The sequence below is a fragment of the Sinohyriopsis cumingii genome, unplaced genomic scaffold (genome assembly GCF_028554795.1).
Source record: "Sinohyriopsis cumingii isolate HCF-2022 unplaced genomic scaffold, ASM2855479v2 utg000426l, whole genome shotgun sequence".
NCBI lineage: Eukaryota > Metazoa > Mollusca > Bivalvia > Unionida > Unionidae > Sinohyriopsis > Sinohyriopsis cumingii.
The window spans coordinates 6,257,648-6,277,466 of record NW_028315897.1 but is presented as its reverse complement, the minus strand read 5'-3'; the positions used below and the strand labels follow the sequence as shown (position 1 = coordinate 6,277,466).

General features: G+C 34.5%; 1 long non-coding RNA gene across 1 annotated transcript; it reads left to right on the top strand.

Annotated features, from left to right (window-relative positions):
* Positions 1–4,386: 4,386 nt before the first annotated feature.
* LOC149774124 (uncharacterized) lies at positions 4,387–19,800 on the top strand. Its single transcript, XR_016416962.1, has 4 exons — positions 4,387–4,572; positions 10,400–10,549; positions 12,657–12,736; positions 17,237–19,800. It is a non-coding gene; the product is annotated as an uncharacterized LOC149774124 (long non-coding RNA).
* The last annotated feature ends 19 nt before the right edge of the window (positions 19,801–19,819 follow it).

Sequence of the window (19,819 nt, the reverse complement as noted above, 5' to 3'; positions counted from 1 at the left end):
ATCCGAGCGGACGCATTTAACGGACAACAACCTAATAACTCGCTGGTTTTTGCGTGGACAAATAAGCCCGATGGGACCCCAGACTGGAATGAGGTTACAATACCAACTGGGTCATACCAAATAGAACAAATCAATGGAGAATTTCAGCGCAGGATAAAATCGATCACAGGAAAGGAATCAAAAATCGCTATTACGGTTCATGAACCGACGTTATCGTCGACGATTGAAATAAACACACCGGGGTATATGGTTGATATTTATAACAGTTCAATAAGAACCATACTAGGATGGCCTAAGAATCCACCCGAGGACTTGCACACGAATGAGCAATCGTATCATGAAATTACCCCCCGGTATCTCGATAATTTATCTATTATAAAAAGCACGTTATCACCCAGTTGGTTTTTATTTCAACACAGGAATATCATGCAGTGGTATTTTCAGCATAAGAAAACTACTGAATCGGTCGCCATATTAACATTTATTTTAAGTGATATCACTGATATGTTTGCCGAGATTAATCATTATTACCAATTACAACTAGAACAGTTACGGGAAACAAAAGAACGAAAACACGTTGAGGTGTTAAATCAACTTATATCAGACATGGAATATATCAATGAACGAGTCGTTAAAATGATATCCGATAACAGCGATGGTAGTAAACAAAAATTCCTAACCGAGTATAATATCACAGAAGCCGATTTACCCGATTTCAAGTTTCCAGGATACAACGCGCCAGAACTAAGAAAGTCTCTTAATGATTTTCTCGGTCCATCAACTTATATCCTCAAACACGATAACGGAGATGGTGGTAGGCATATTGCCCCGTACAACGTAAATATCGCATCGGTGATAGCGATTAATCTAGTGTGTGATGTTATCGAAGGGAGTTACCAGGTGGATACCAAGCAATCAAATCAAGCTCAACAGGGATATATCCTTTATTCGTTTTCACCAACAGCCCCTCCGGGATTTTTAATCGTTGAGAGTCCGATTAATCCGGTCTATATGCGATGCCATAATCGGTTTTTAACGAGAATTAATTGTAGAATTACCGATCAGTCAAGTAACCTAATTGATTTACAAGAGGAGGAGTTAGTGATCACTCTGTTTGTAAGATCATAGCAGCAGGGGGGGCGATGACATCGACGACGACGTCGATGTGCTTATCGGACGCTGACGACGCTGGGGATCGGCGCGCAGAAGGTATTAATTAAACCAAATGACGTTCCGGACAATTGTCGATTTGGCCCCTCGACGATGACAACGACGACGACGTCGTTTTTTTTTTTACCAGGCGCTGACGACACCGGATCCGCTGAGTGCAGAAAGTAACAATTAAGCCAAATAACGTTTGGACAAAATGTCCGATTCGCCCCCCCCTCCCCCCCCCCCCGCTGCTGAACGTGTGCCGAGAGGCATAGTTTTACTATTGATTTACAGCTCATAACAATAGTTATCAAAGACGTCTAATTATGACATGGTTAGACCAAGAAGCGAGTAGCAACTATATAGGGTATAAATTCACGTTAATTGGATGTTAGTATTTCGAATTGACATCAGCTAAGTTACGCTGAATTACGATAGGTTATATGTGACTTAAAAGGAGTGGGAATATCATTTGATCCCAGGAGAAGATAAAACACGTATTTAGATTAAATATTATATTATATCTGAAGGAAACAATAATTCCATGCCTGTACTAAATGCTTGGAAAATAGCACAGTGTGCAACCAATACGGTTGATAACCTGATGAGAGAGAGAGAGAGAGAGAGAGAGAGACATGGGGGAGGCAACGCCTACAAGTAACTAACGCCAACAGCGCTTTGTAAAGACCGGAAGCTGCCAGGTGATGCGGAGATACCAGCAGTTCGAGTTAGACTAGTCACTCGATCATACGAAGAAAGTTGTTATATTCGTATAACAGAACAGTTAATTGAATTTCACATAAATTGTGTAAGTGTATTTCTAGGCGAATATGCAGTATTCAGAAGACACGTTCATTTTCATGTTTGTTTACCTAATTGATTAAATTTGTATATTTTTTTATACAGGAGCACGTGTTGTTCTGTTCTATATCTCCGCTCAGATATATGTTATTACATCATATGTCATCATCTACCAGATAACTATAACCAAACAGCATAACAAGGGGGGGGGGATTAATCCGAATCTCTGACACATGACTAACGCTATTCGATAAAATAAATTATTAAGCTTGTGGTGGCCAAATAAGGGTGACGTGGCTGAGTTCCGTTTCAGTGTAGGTTCTTAGATGCGTATTATAATCATAACAATAACAGGCTAATGAACCTTTTCATCATTTCATATAAATGATTTTATAAACATGGGACATACAGTTTAAGCTGAAATTTAATTAAGCTCAAATTAGGTTTTGGGGTTAACAGCAAATAAAACCATGTAATATAATATGAGAATATACAGCCGAGAATAAATTCACCAGAAATTGAGTATTTTTAGGTGCAAAGCAGGGAAAAGTATGAGCAACTATGGCGACCTAATTTGACCATTTTGAGTCAGTAAGTACACCACATATAAATATGGAGGTCTATTCCATCTGCCGCATTGCTTCATCGAAGCTAAGCATTAACCTCACATTTAGTTCAGATTACGACGTGCATACAGGCCACTTCATGTATTTCTGGAAGACAAAATATTCATTGGATATATGTAGGCGTAAGGAGTTGCATCAATATTTTCCTAGAAATCTATTCTGACTACCCTGGCTATTTATTCGACTGGATTGATCGTATAATTCACTGATAATTAGCTAATTAAAAATTACGTTACATGCATTTGCAATTTCTCGGTCAAACATTGTGCAGGAAATACCAGAGGTAATCCGAACGGTAGCTAGTAGCTGCTTTCGGCAGACATGCCAGTTTTGACGACGAAAGTCCTCAAGTGACTTGGGCAATTTTAAATTTTCAAAGGTACGTCTTAACTCATTCTCATGAAGAAATTTGTTTATTTGGAATTACAATTAAGACAAATTAAACTTAAAAAGTCACAACAAAGTCGAAGTGTCAAATGTTTGAAAATATTCTCTGACACTCTTAACATTTTACATATATTAGTGTCAGCTGATACCCTCTAAAACGAAATACTTGCCAGATAACATAAGCGCTTTCTTTGTGGCGAAGAGGGAGGTTGATAATACTCTTCATAGACATTTGCTGCGAGAATGATGCCACATGACCTCGAAGACAAAATCGCCAACACGGCAAATCAGTGATCAAACTGAATAACGTTCCCTGTCAGTGTACCGCCATCACGCAGCAGTGTATGTATGCTAGTCTTTACGAAAATGAACTATATGAGATGTCGACTTCGGCCACAATAATCAAACACATTCATCCGGGTTCACTCTCGTAATGGCCAATGCTTGTTTCAAAGTTTAACATTAACGTGCATGCACATTTCATGAAAAAACCGGACATATTCATTATTCGGAATATTAAAAAGAAAACGGAGAAAAAGTACTGAAACTATAAACCAAGTGCTACCGCCTTTGCACTCTAGTATATATGTATATACTAGTGTATACAGTTAACGTTACGGATCTGTGGTCTTTAAAAAGTTTTAAAATAGCAAACCCGACAAGTTTGGTACAACTTAACAAATACTTTAACTGTCTAAGCTATACAATACAAATTTAAGAGGAAGTTAGAGTATTCTGAACTAAATCCAAAATAATCTTAAACGTTATGTCGCAAGTCCAAAATAATAGGGTGTGGCGAACGAATTGCTTGCTTAGATGTGTTGATTTACCGATATATTTTAATATGCTGCAGAGTCCACCATTTTGAACGACTAAAATTGTAATTTTCCAGAACGTATTTAAATGAATTCACAATAGTCCCACAATTTTGTTTTTGTCCAGATCGCCATATGAGTACTTGGTAACTTCAATTTAAAAAAATGAATCCTCTCAAACTAAATCTAAACACAACCATACACATATCTGCAGACTGATATTAAACAAGAAAAATAACATGAATTAGAAATACAGTACTTTTCCCATTCGCTCTTTATGTTCATCACCACGAATCTCTTGCCAATCTATATCGCAACTTATTTTTACCTGACATATTTCACAAAACATCCTCACGTGGTATACGTCGCAATATTAATATATCCAATCAACTGTTATCTCAGCTTGTACACGTTTTCATTTTGTAAAATCTTATAAGGTCATAATCTAGAACTAAAACCTGAAACAAATATCTTCTATCTAAAACTATAAGAGACAATTAATGACCTAACGTTAAACACACAATACACATTTCAGTACTAAACTGCAGGACACGCATGGTAGCTATCACTTGGGATAATGGAGAAATCCTACCAGTCATTAAATATTCATTTATGCAAATATGCAAATGACTTTGTTGAAACGATGGTTTTCATTGGACATTGTGGTTTATAGAAAATAACATTGACGTTGAGACTTGTGCTGCTGGAAATTTAGTATTATGTTATCAGACCGGTTGTGTATATACTTGAACCGTTACTAATAATGCATTGTACGTTTCATTTCAGCGCTGGTAATTACATTTTATTTTGTTTATTATTACAATTTTTTAAGTTCTATTTGAAATTAGACCGCCATTGGTGGCGTTATCAATTTTCGTGGATTGGTTGAATTGCAAGGTTATTTCGCTAGTAGTTTTAGTTTTATTATTATTATTATTTATTTTTATTATTATTATTATTATTGTTATTATAACCGTATCTATGAATTCTTTGTACGTTTATATTTTTTAATAGACACGTTTTTAAATTAGAACTGAAATTAAACGAAACAGTACGCCTCATACCCATTTATGACCGTTATCAGTTTTCGTGTTTTAGTAATAAGATCGCATTATTTTGTCTACACGGCAGTACTCGTATTAGTATGTATACTGACAGCGTTACTAAGAAATAATTTACATTTTATTTGGGTACTGGCAATTACATTTCTTTCCGATTAAAACACTTCTAAGTTTATTACCCTTATTAATTTTCGAGGACTGGTAAAAAAAAAAATCTTTGAAAAACCCACTGGGGCTCGTATCGTTGTTTACAATGGACCTGTCATGCATGTGCTATATTGTAGTTATTATATAGTACATTAGTCCGAGTTTCCTCTGACCCTTGCCTCCCCATTTTAGATATTTCGACAACATAAATATCGTATAATAGTACATGTATGACAGGTCAGTTGTAAGTAACGATACGAGCCCCTGTGGAAAAACCAATATGGTGTGGCCTAGCTTCCGACGATACTGGTTCTGTGGTATCTCGATATTTTTTACCTTTTCAGTATTTATTTTATCTATTGCACCACATATTGTGTACTTATATGTACCACATGACCATAGGTTACTAGTTCTAAATCACCAGTTTATTTTGGGAAAATGTCAGGATTGCTGACGCGTACACTATTTGATAAATAAACCCATGAATACTACTGTTTCAAAATAATATCCTTAACCTATGTTCTCAGATAGAATCAATATCTTCTTAAAATTTCTATCACTTTAACAAAATGTTTAGCCAGTTTGTTGTCTGATAATGTTATACAAGAGTTAGATCATATGATTACTGTGATGGTCAATGACTAAGAAATCGAATCTTTGTTAGCAAATAAGAATCAAAATGTGAAGCATGTTAATGTCGTTTTTTTGGTGGCTTTTGCATTTAACAGGTGTTGACTTGAAAGCTGCATTATACACAATTTATTACTTTTCATTGGAACACCGGTTATTGTTCAAACAGTCTTAGGTTGATATGTACTTTCATCCTCATATTGATTGTTCATTCTCAGCAACAATCACAGAGCAACTCCAGTCATTGTGGGTGGTTATTTACAAATGCATTTCTTTAATTCTTTCTTATAAGTGTCTCTTGCTGTAGGGCACAGGTGGCATAATGAGTACCATAGAAGTAGCATCCATTTTTCAAGTTGATTACACTTTGTTCAACACAATGATACATTAAATTTCCAACATTAATACAAGTATATGCCATTATCAGATTATTTTTTTTGTTGCTAGTCTTACTGCAATATCAGAGTAACTCCCCTTTCACAACTAGGACTTTACATAACGTCTGTTTATTGTTTGTTTCCCACAGCCATCTGATTTATAGTGGAAAATAAATTCATTTTAATACAAATGACAACAACAGACTTAAATTATATCTTGAGGGTCATTGTTTTTATTAACTTACTTGCTGATTGCAGACTTTATGACCTGAAATATCAAAGCACTCATGTATAGTAGACAACAGAAAATCAAAACAAAAGGAAACAAATAATTCGAATTTTAATCATTTTAAATCAAAAACTGAATTGACTGAGTCTCATAAATTTTGTGACATAACTACACAAGTTTTAAGACCCTTTTTGGTCTACTTAAATGATAAATATACATTATACAGCTTCATCACTCAAATGTATGTTACCGTAGTAGTTGTAAAGACTTTGCTGGGTCTATATACTGGTCCATATCTTCCCATATCCTATACGTACCAAAATCCATCCAAAAATCTCCTAAAACAGACATTTTACAACCTTTATGGTAATCATATTGATATTTTACAGTCAGCTGATCATTAACATCAGAAGTCTGTTCAGCGGATGCATTAAGTTGATTGATAACTTTGTCAGTGCATATCCATATCTGGTGACAATAACAATCAGTACTGTTCGAGTTTTACGAATAACATGTCCATATAAACGTACATTTGCCTGTATATTACAGTATGTGTTTTAGATTTTTAACATAGCTTTAAAACAATTTAAGTCATATCACTATAATGTCTGCAGTGGCAGCTTATAGTGATGTCTAGCACTGGTTTATCATTCCCCAGACATGCAGCATCATCTTCCACCCAGGCACATTATCCTGACACCAGACCAACCAGTCCTAACACTAACCTCTTGATACTGAGCACCAAGCAAGGCAGCTGTTATTACCATTTTTTGAAGTCTTTGATATGACTCAGTTGTGGTTTGAATCCACGACCTTCCACATCCGAGGCGGATGCTCTAACCACTAGGCCACCAGAGCGGTCACCTGTATATTATATAATGCATGTACTGGTACATCTTGTGATAATGATATGATTAGTTAATTCTGTCACTTTATTTTTTCTGTGACACTAATAGGTCGAGCATAAAGTATGTATTCATTGAGTGGAGGTGGGATGTGTTGAAAAAAATTCAAAAAGCAGTAGCCTGTATATGTGGCAGGGTAACTGCTAAGTATGTTCTGCAGCGATAGGGGTCAATATTCCTTGATAACAGTGATGTTTATGAAGACTAGTCAAGTCAGAAACATAACTAGCAGATGAGTTAGATGCAAAGTGGCTGGTATACCATGTCAGGCAGAGTCAATATCTGCTTAGAATTATGAAGTGTGATATGTTGTAGTTTTATTGCACATGGTGCACTTTGCAGAAGACATTTTTTCCTCTTCATTTTCTGACATGACCAGTTATTTTATCTCATGATTCCGACAGATTATGCATTCCAGACCATGGTGCCTCATGCGAATTATTATTATTATATTATTATTGTTTAAAACGTAACTTTGAATTCATTAAACGTTAAAAGTTTATATTTTAATAGATAAGTTTTGAAATTAAAATGGAATTTAAACCATACGTTATATACGCCAGACTGTTACCGTTATCAGTTTTCGTGAATTGGTAATACGATCGCATTGTTTTATTACTATTTAGTACTATTATATATAATGAAACTGTTAGTAAGAATTCATTTACATTTAGTTTGGTTCTTGCAGTTACATTTCTTCATACGATATCGCGGGTTTAATATCTCGAAAATTTAAGTTTTTTTTGCATAGCACCATGTACATATTTTATATGCACTACAGGACCGTAAGATACTAGTTCTTCTTTGCCAGTTGATTTCTGGAAAACGAGTATGTGCGTGTGTGTGTGTTTAACGCAGCTGTAATAATTGTTCAGTCCTATCACTATGATGTCTGCAGTGTGGCAGTTTATAGTGATGTCTAGCACTGGGGCATCATGCTGCAGACATGTAACATCATCTTCCCCCCACCGCTCCGGTGGCCTAGTGTTTAGAGAGTCCATCTCGGATGCGGTAGGTTGTGGGTTCGATGCCCGGTCGAGTCATACCAAAGACTTACAAAAATGGTAATAACAGCTGCCTCGCTTGGCGGTCAGCATTAAGAGGTTAGTGTTAGGAATGGTCAGCCTGGTGTCATGTCAGGATAATGTGACTGCGTGAGACATCATGTTACATGTCTGTGGCATGATGCGCCAGTGCAAGACATCACTATAAACTGTCGCACTTTAGACATCATAGTGATAGGACTGAACAATTATTAAAGCTACGTTAAACACACACACACGCACATTTTATCAATCCAAAGAATGTCTTATTCCAAGCTCTTTCATACATTTAGATACTGTGTCATCCGAACTATCAGTTCTAGACTAGGAACTTGAGTACTCTTCTGAATCTCTTTACAGTCTTTGTCAGTTTGCTATTTAACCCCAAAATACTTATCCAAATTTGCGAATGGTATTTTGTTTAAGTCTCAGCATGTATTGATTCCGAGGTCACATGCACTGCTTATTCTACTTTGCTCAGAAATTAAGACAATAATAAAATATAAATTTATTTATTTGATGTACGCTTATAAATGACCACATTTACATCTCCGGTTCTTTCTGCCTCTGAATTCATTCACAGTAAATATCAATACATTGTCCCACCCAGCCACCAGTTAGAGTCTTTGAACCTGCCACCCAGCTATTGCATCGTGTTCTTTTTTAATGTACTCTTATAATGGCAACCTGTATATCAATGGGTCGTTCAGCCACTAAATTATGTCAATGTAAATATCAACACAGCTAATGAATCAACACATTTACCCACTAAGCAGGTGGCTGAAGCATGACAGGCAAGTCTTTGATTGTTGCCGCCCACCTATTACATCCAAGATAAAACATTGGCGTCCAAATACGCGTAATTAAGCATTTCCGAGATCTCTGAAATAACATGTCCATATAAATTTACATTTACCATTAATATTTAATGATTTATATAAAGCTTGTGATACTGACCTGTCTAATTCATTCTGTCATATATGTTTTTTCCCTTAAACTAATGGGTCATCCATAAAGTATGTATACATGGAGTGAGGGTGAAGTGTTTTGAAAAAGCATTAGCAGCAGGGTGACTGTTAATAAGCATTTTCTGCAGCTGCAGTTGTCAAAATCCCTTGCTAACTGATGTTTATTTAGAGATGTTGAGCCAGTCAAGTCAGAATCATAACCAGCAGATGAGTTAGATGCAAAGTGGCTCCTATGCCAAGTCAAGCAGAGCCAGTTACTACTTAAAGTTATGAAGTGTGATTACCTTGTAGTGTTCTTGCCCATGATGCACATTGTGGAAGACATATTTATTCTTCATTTTCTGACAGGACCGGTTGGGATATCTCATGATCTGACATATTATGCAATCCAAACCCTGATGCCTCATGAGAATTTGTGAAGCGGTACCTTGCCATTTTTTGACAACATATTGCATTTGGATGAACCAAGAGGCACATTGATTACCTGTTTGACACATATTGTCCAATTACTTTTATAATAGTGAGATTCAAAAGCATGTATGTGTTGTGTTTGGAATTTATCACCATTTACAGTTCAGCATGAAATGTCACAAGATTATACACAACTTACAATAGTTCTCACTCATGAAAAGAACTGTTGATGTTCATGATTTCGATGATGTCAAAGCTGGTGATAAAAATTGAAATCGGTCATTTTGTCATTCCAAGTGATGACAATCCTGAAAATATTCTAGTAATCCAGTTCGATTGGTTGGAATCAGAAATTTAGTCACTTTCTGATTTTTGACTATTACACTTTTTAACCTGATACAAAATACTAAATATTAGTTGCTGTTTAACACTTTCTTATTTTCATTTGTAAAGTTTCATTACTTAGTAATAATTTAAACCTCTGCTTATATTTAATGAATATCCTAATAACTTCATCATTCAAAATTCAATTGTCCCAGCTATTCTTGGAAAAGGGATGGTGACTCACCAATATGTTTACACAGTGGGGTGTACAAAAATATATTCTGTGCAGTCTGTAAGGGGAAAGGTGGTAAAAAATCACATTTGTTTCATACATACTTTATGGAGAACCCCTAACATCATTATCACCATATTATAATCACCAAACTTACTGTTCTTAGGTTAAATTATTTGATCAATTAAGCATTATTTTTAACATGTTTTTTCTTTAGACCATAGTATCTTTACTGTTCCTTTGCGCATAAAATATCATTGTAATTTATGATTATTTCCTTCTTTATTTCAGCTGATAATTATATGGATCTTTACAGAAGGGCTTTGTCACCTTATAGTCAAAAAGATGTTCACATGACATCTTCGCTGTGTTGAAATATTATAGATGAGTCCTATGCTAAAGACAAGCTAACAAGAACATTTCAATTTGTCATAAAAAATGGTACGTTTTCCTTACCTTATGCTTTGTATGGTCATTTTTTAATTGTCTGTTATTTATTAATATAAACTTAAAATCTTTGTCGCAAGGGTTCAATTGCTCCATTTTACAATAAACTTAAAGTAAATATTTTACCCTGTATCAGCCACAATTATTAATTTTTCCTACAAGCACTAAAGGCAACAAGTGCTATGTATCTGTATTAAAAGCAATAGTTCCATTAAGTCTTATATATTTCACTTTCAATTCATCATGTGTAAGTTATTTCACATTATTATTATTAAGTGCATTATTCAAATTTTCAATGTTTGTTTGTTCACATTGATGATTTCATATCATTTAATTTTCAGATTTACATGCTGGTTATGCAACTGAATTTGAATGTTCATGATCTGCTCTTTCATTTAGCAGCATACTTTAGCTGCTATGGTATACATATTGATACAACAGATGGGGAATCGATACAAAACGATACATCTTGCAAGTTATTTTAGACTTCATCAGTCATGAACCGCTCTGGTGGCCTATTGGTTAGAGAGTCCACCTCAGATGCTGGAGGTCATGGGTTCAATCCTGTGGCCAAGTCATACCAAAGACTTACAAAAATGGTACTAACAGCTGCTTCGCTTGGCGCTCATCATTAAGAGGTTAGTGTTAGGACTGGTCGGCCTGGTGTCAGGTTAATGTGACTGGGTGGGACATCATGCTAAATGTCTGTGGCATGATGCCCCAGTGCTAGACATCACTATAAACAATCACACTGCAGACATCATAGCAATATGAGGGAAATTATTTTAAAAATTCATTAAAAAATCTAAACCACACACGAACTCATTAGTCATGAATAATTATTATTAGTTTGCATTGTTATTCTTTACATTATAATTCATCTTAAATAGTATTTTCAGTCACAGGCACTTGTTTTTTTTTAGTAAGGATAAAAACTATTGAGAGGGTTATAACTCTACAGTGCTTTGTTTGCCCGGTTTTCAAATATCAGACGAAAAAATATAGGAAAAATGAAAAAAGAAAGATAAAATAAAAACTGTTTTGAAAAGTTGGCAATGCCTGTTTTGATTTCTTATTCCACAATTCATCCATTGTCAAGAGATCATTCTGAAAGAAGGAACAAAATGACCAGCGTAATTTGCAGTATTTCACTTTATGCTTGTTTTCCAGAAGTGTTTCAATATAGAATTCAAATAAACTTTTCTACCATTTTGTTTTTTTTACTCGATATCTCTGCTTCTATTAAAATTTTATGGTTCAGTATGTAATTGATAACATCATGAAATGAACAGAAATTTTTATTTTAAGGGATGCATAAAGTTTCACATTCGTACCCATTATCCATAATACTGATACATCAAATGAGCTTAAAACATGAAGCTCACAATTTTGTGAAGACAATACAGAACTGGATATATACTGTGTGTATGTGTGTGTGTCACTGTCATTGACACAGTTATTTTGGTATATTTACATAAACACTCTGTGAAAATATAAGCAAACTTAATTCAAAAATCAATGAAAACAGTGATGTAGAGTCACGTTTAAAGTTAAAGAGTTCAAGCAGGTGAAAATTATGAAACTTAATGCTGTCTGCATCAGTTTTTAAGTTTATAGTCAGTATATAAAAGCTGACCTTTTTCTTTTCCTTTTCATGTTACATGTATTTCAAATCAAAATACTTAACACATAGACCATATTTGAAATTGGAATAAGGCAAAGATAAAATCAGAGCACACAATACTGTGATAAAGCTTAATGTGACCACCGATTTTTCATATTGAAAGTTACATTTTCAATTATAACAAAGTGACACTGTTGCAAAGACCAGCTGAAAATCCTTCAGTCACCAGTCCAAAAAATATGATTATGTTGTTGTGCCATCATGAGGGGTTATTTTTTTAAAGAAATGTAGGGACTTATTTCTGAGTACTCACTTAAAGTGGACTCCGATGTAAATAATATGATCTAATATGTTTCATAAACAATTTTATGTATTATGTGTATGTTGTTATTCCTTTTTGTTTTGACGAATAGTATGCAAGATTTATAGACATCTAATGCAATATATTCTTTTTCTTTCATTTGTTCATTTGAACAGTAATGACATTGGGCAAATCCAGAACGACTGCATCATCAAAGGCAAAGAGAAATCTACCAGACTAAAGTCTATTTTTTAGGGTATGTTAATCAGAAAGATGAAGGTTCATTCTTACGTTAAGTTTTTGTGTTTCCTTATACATGCTACTGTACATTTTGCATGAGATAAGGTAAACCATGTTTTCTTATTTGCAAGTGTTTTTATATTTTGTTAATGTTGAATTCTTTAGTGTATCTGCTGAAGAATGTTCTTTTGTTTTGCATACATCGGCCAGTTTTATGTGAATTAGTGTCATTAGGTTTTGTTAAGCCCATTGTGTTGTTGCAGTTACTATTGTCATAATGTGCATCCACTTTGGGTCCCACTAGGATACCGTATACATTCTTTATTTTCACCCTTATCTATGTAGAAATCAACAAATCATTGCAAACTTTGTAAATACTTATAATAACCTATTCATTTTTGCCACATGCTGCTTGTCAGAGGAAACTGGTGGACAAAAGCAATGCCTGTAGGTGTGTATAACTTACACTCGCTGATTGGTTAATTTGATAGGCATGATTGACAAGTGGTGATAGATCAATTTATTTTAACAGGTACATTTTAAATTGCAAACTATTAAGTGTGCGTTTTAATTATTGTTTTTTCACAAATGAGTTATCTTGCTGCTATTAATTATTATACAATATTTCTTAAAGTATCAAAACGCTTCGTTATATTTGTTTCACTTTCTGTAACGCAAAGAAAATCTGAATCAAAGACTTGTAAACAACCTTTGATATATTAAACGATGAATAGTTACACACTAAATAATTTACATCAACAGAATCTAAACTGCTTACCGCTTTCTTCACATTTGTCATTTTTTTTTAAAGATTTATGGTGGGAGCATTTATTCAGTAGCACGCTTTGATGATAAAAATGATGAAAGTGATGTCATGGCCATTCATTACCTGCACTGATGTTACTATTGGTGCCACAATCAAGCATCATTCTTCAATTTTATTTATTATAGGACTTGTTCCCATGATAGTTCTTAATTTTAAATTTGCCAGTGTCTAGTGGGAAAAAAAGCTGGTACATAATTTCTTGTCTTGCTCACTAATGTTAGTTTCAGTACCATTAATAAGTTGACAATAGTTGGAATTACAATGGTTATTGAATATTTGGTAGTTGATCTTTTAATTCCTATGTGTTATTTTTTTTAATAACAGTTTATTTGATTTTACAGGTAACATACTAAGTTTAGGCTTCCACCAGCTTCTTTGGTGCCATACATTTAGTATGTATGCAAAAGTCTGGCAAAGCTTCACCCCTACACCCCTCCCTGTACACATGCATACTTTTTTACACACACCCCAACCTGTGTACGTATGCTTGACCACCCCAATTCTGTATAACGGCCTATATTTAATTCATGTATGAACAATCAAGGATTAATAGTATTTATGTTTTTTTTATAAAACAGATCGTCCACCGACACTGAATGTCTGGCTGCATCCAAGAAATAACTGTGTAACTTTAAAAAGTTTGTCTCATGTCCGCTAAAATTCAAATGCCAACTGAACCCAGTCGAATAGGTTATGCGTACGTACGTTATCATTATACCACTCCATACGCAAGTGTATGCATTACGGTTAACCCCAGCTCCCCTCCATGTGTATGTACTAAATGGACAGCCCCCTTCCAAATCTCCAATTTTTTTAACTACCAAAACTTACTTTCACATTTCAGTCATGAATTTTGCCAATATTTTTTAGTTTCATTATAAAGGCACATTGCCTCAGTCAGTTAGTGCAGTGAGTGACAGTGAATCCTCCTGTTACATTTGACATATACTGCTTCTATGTCATATTTCAGTGTCACATGCCAATTGAGTTAGAAATGTTCCGATAATATTGCATCCATTGATAACCCATTTACTGGTAATAGCAAATGCTTTGAGGATATTAATGTCTATGAGTATGTTATTTTGCCATGGAAATGTAGTCGGTAACATTAGCAGACTCCTGTTACCCCTTATTTAAGCATAAGCCATTAAAACCCCAACATCCTCTGTCCGGGGCACTCTGTTGAAGCACTTTCCAAGGTTCTCCTAAGGTGATTTCAACTACATGTACCAGCTATCATGGTTTCATTATGCTATTGGCTCTAGAATTTAAAAAAATTTAAGTTGATCAGCATTTTACCATAATGAAGATGTCTTATGTTTTCAGAAACTTGTATGGGATGATCATGGTTATACTGGAAATGAAAGTGTTCAATCTACTAACACATTTTTATTATCTCATACAAGTGAAATAAATTTTCATCGGTTATTTTGATTAGTGATACACTTCTAAGATATCATCCATAAAGAAGTTACACAGGGATTTTATGGGTGAGGGGTGATGCAAAATTGTGCATAATAATAAATTTTATGACAATTTAGAAAATGTGACCTATGAAGGTCGGATTTAATACGTACCTACAGTGTAAAGAACATTAAAGTAAAGTGACAGTGAGACAGATAATCTTTAAATTTCAGTGATCTGTTTGAAATGTATCATTATGCTTTATTATTACAATAATCGATGACATTTTTGTAGGACATTGATAATGAACTTTTTGTGGCTGCATAATTTTGAGTCATGTTAAACTATAAATTTATTTATACTACATACACATACATGTCAATCATTACGCTTTTTTTTCACTAAATTACGCCTTACACCTAAACGTATATGGATTACGCTTTTTCGGTATATCCACCTTCCAAAAACAATCAATTGTTTGTTTACTCGCTTTTATTAACATCCCATTAATCCCACATACCATATTTTAGAAAAGATGGCTTCTACATAACTACAATATAAGAGTAAACTTGTCCATGCTTTTTCTTAACAGTATTATGTTCTATTTATAGCAACTATCCTATTACCCAGAAACATGCTCTACTTTCAAACTTTTGACCTCGTATTCTATACATAGCAGCTTCATGGCTTAGTTTACGAGACAACAGACTGGTTTTCTAATTTTTAATCTTTACTCACAGATTCTTTTTTCTAATTTATATTTAGTACAAAACCAGTCTATAGGTATTTGGTGCTAAAGTGTAATTTATTTGAGTCGATGCGTGTATGAGAGCAAAAATATCTCCTTTCAAATAATTTCACAGATGGATTAGAAAAAGCCAAAAGTAAACGAAACAAAAAATAACAGAATCCTACAAAGATGAGGACACAAGGGCAGCATCACGTGACATCTATTGCAGGCCATGTGGAAATAATTTTGCTATTTGGCTCTAAAAGTCTTCAGATGTATTCTAGTCGATGTTTGTGTTAGAGCACATATATTTTTTCAAAAAAATTCACAGGTGGATCAGAAAAAGACAAAAAAAAACCCGAATCCTTCAAAGATGAATATATGAATGGCTCGTCTTACGAACTCCAATACTAAGGGAACTTCTTATCTGCAGCAGAACTAAAGTGCGGACATGAATGTCATAAACACAGAGGTGTTATTTACCAAGTTCTTAATAGAAAGATAATGAAGATCTTGCTATTGGTGCAGAAGCAAGAGAATTCATAGAACACAGTTCTACTCTAGCTGTGAACGTGTTTTATGATAATTTTTTGAGATTATTATGCTACAGCCTGTGATTACATGCTCCAGAAATTCCCATATGGAGATGAAGTGCTTTTAAAGCTTCAGTTGCTGATGTAAATGAGAGACAGTCAAAAAGCTTCCAAAGTGTTAGATTCTTTTTCAAGAGATATCACTTTCTAATACCCTCGTCTGCCTTGGATCATCTGGAAGGAGAATTCCTGAAATATAAAGTTTAGATTCTACCTGACAATATACTTAATGTAGATAGAGTTGATGTGCAGTGGCACATTATTTCCCAGCTAAAAGACACAATCACTTGAAGATATAAATTTCCTCTTCTTTGTCAGGCTATGAAAGGAATATTGGTTCTTTACCATTCTAATGCTGACAGTGAGAGATTGTTCAGTATTGTTAACAAACATAAAAGTGAATACAGATCCAGGCTCAGTAACCCAGTACTTTGTGCTCTACTGGTGTGCAAAACATTCATGGTCTCAGCTGGTACAGTGTTTTAAAATGCAACATGAAAATCTGTTGCTTTCTAAAACTAAAAGTGCTACATATGAAAACTTGAAGCAGTAAAGGATGTTAAAAGAACAGAGGGGCAAATAAATCATTGTTTATTGAAACTGTAGCATGTTATATGTGGATTCCTCTTTTTCTGCTTCTATTTCTCTTTTTGTCCACTTGGATTACACTTTTTCCTCGTCAGAGGTTGGTATGTATTCATACATCCTAAAACATGGATTTAAAAGTATCATTATAAAACAATTTGATATACCAGCAAGTCTTGTTTCCTTTTAATGAAAAATTTATACATCTTGAGGTATATCATTGATACAGCGTACATACTATATATATTTTCTATATATATATAGTTTTTATTTTTCTGCATTAGTTACAGGAACCTGTAAGGCACACAGTAAAATATATAAGTATCATAAATATGAAATCCCTTAATTCCTTGCTTACTGGAAGTTTTTATCTTTCAGATCCAGTGAAGAATGTCATTCTTATGATGGAGAAGAACTGTGTTATTCTCCACGGAAAGCCATGTACAGTAGCTACTACATACAGCAGATTTACACAGAGAATGTGACCTCTACTAAGTCTTGGAGCACAAGCATAATTCCTCAGTCCTGAACAGCATTAACTTTTTACGGCTCACTAATTATTAGTACTAGACATATCTGTATTAGCTAATTCATTGTACATTAATATTCAAAATATTGCATTTCTGATCACACTTGCTGATGCTTCCATGCTTTTCCTATTAATAAAGCAATACAGTGTGATCTTGCTGTAACAATGTAGTTTGGCTCCATAGAACGCAGTTGTGTTATAAATCAAACCCTGTTTTAACCAACCAATTAAGTTACCTAAAATATGGTGGGCTGGAGGGGTTATAAAAGCGTTTGCAAAAAGGGGCACTTTTGATTATATGTAGACTATATGGCTTCAAAAGTCTGGACATTTAGTTTGCGTTTTGTGCCAATGTTTTTAGCAATTGTAAGCATAAGTTTTCATGAAGAAAAAAAGGAAATAGCATTTGTTTGGTCAGTTGTAGCAGTTTCTTATGTTTCATACGTTCAAAAGTTTGTTGACTGTAGCAAAGCTCGTTATCATAGATAGACCAACAATTGGATCTCTGTTTTGGTGGGTTGTTTCCCGTTACATTTCTGTTGGCGAAGTAATGCTGCCTTCCGTCATACATTTTTTTTTTAGAAGGCCATCATAAAATGAATACACAGGTGTTCCGTTCTGTTGGTAGTGATTACTACAGAAAATACGAGTGTTCTTTAATTTTACAATCCACTTACAGAGTTCAGTGAAAATAAAAATATTAATTACTAGCGAGCGGCCAATAAACCAACACTATTTCTTCCAAAACATCCATTATGAGCTAGTTCCTTGTGAGGATGATATCCACTACCAAAAATGATTTAAGGAAAAAAAGTAATGAGATCTCACGGAACATACAGTACTCAGGCCAGATGTCAGGATAAGCAGATTATGATATAACATGCATAGTGGCCAGTATTATTGGTGGAGGAAGAACCAGGGCTAACCCCATGAAGAACCACTGACCCACGAGAAGTTACTGGCAAGCTTTTTCACATACCCACATTGGCCGAATCCTAGACTCGAACCAACGCAGACAGAGGTGAGATGGCAGTGATCCGTAACGGAGAGCGCTTTAGACCACTTGACCACTCAGGGCCCCTATGAGAAGAGTACATGTATATTTAATTTCAGAAGCCATGCCATAGCCATGTCATATCCAAATTCGTGTTACATCAAAGCAAGCTATAGCGGGGTCACACTGTTTATTTGATATGGCAACATCTGTACAAGACATTGTGGAAATGTTCAACAATTTCTTCATAAATATCTCCAATAAAAGTATTCAGAACCAGACTAGCATAAAAAAATTGAACTTGATGCTCTTCTGTTATTTATAATAGCTAAAATTCCTGGTGATAATTAATTTTCAGTAGCCAATGTTAGTGAAGCTGATGTTTTTGATATTGTAATTAAGCTGAATATTAATAAATCCTCTGGATCGGATGGTATTGGTCCACGAATTCTTAAAATGGCTGCACAAGTAATTACAAAGCCACTAATGCATATCATAAATTTAATAATAATGATTGGTAATTTTCCAGAAACACTGAAATGTGCAAAGGTTACACATATCTTTAAGAAAGGAGAAAAGAAGGATCCAGGAAATTACCGACCAATATCAATTCTATCAGTATTGTAAAAACTATTTGAAAAACATTTAGCCATTCAGGTCTATACATTTTTTGAAACATACTCTCTATTTCATAAAATGCAATCAGGATTTAGAAAATACCAATCGTGCCAAACAGAACTTACCAAATTAATTGATCTTTGGCTGAAGGAAATGGATAAAAATGGATAATGGACATATGGCTGGGATTGTTTTCCTTGACTTCAAGAAAGCCTTTGATCTTATTGATCATGAAATTCTGATTCAAAAAATTGAACTGTTACAGGTTCAACAATCCTTCTTTAAACTGGCTTAGATCATACCTAAACCAAAGGTCTCAACAAGTAAGCATTGGCAATATTAGCTCTCAGACTCACACTAGGTATTCAGGGGGCCCTCAAGGCTCAGTTTTGGGCACTCTCCTCTTCCTTATCTATATCAATGATCTGCCATTAAATAATGAATCCACAATTACATATTTGTTTGCAGATGATGCAACCTTGTATATGTCTAGTTATGATAATGAAGTTAACCAAACAAGATTAAACTCAGGCCTTATTTGACTCCATAACTAGGCACAACAAAATAGGATGGTAGTTAATGAAGATAAAACATTATGTATGATTTTGGGGACATCACTTAAGCTACACAGGTAAGGGAACTCAAAACTGTCTCTTGCAATAAATAATCATCCATTAGAAAATGTCAAACATGAAAGGCTTGTAGTGTGTCCGTAGATAATAATTTATAATAGAATGACCATATTGATAAGTTTTGTAAAACACTGTCATCCAAAATTGCCCTTCTCAGAATCAAGAAATATTTACCTACGGAAACTCGC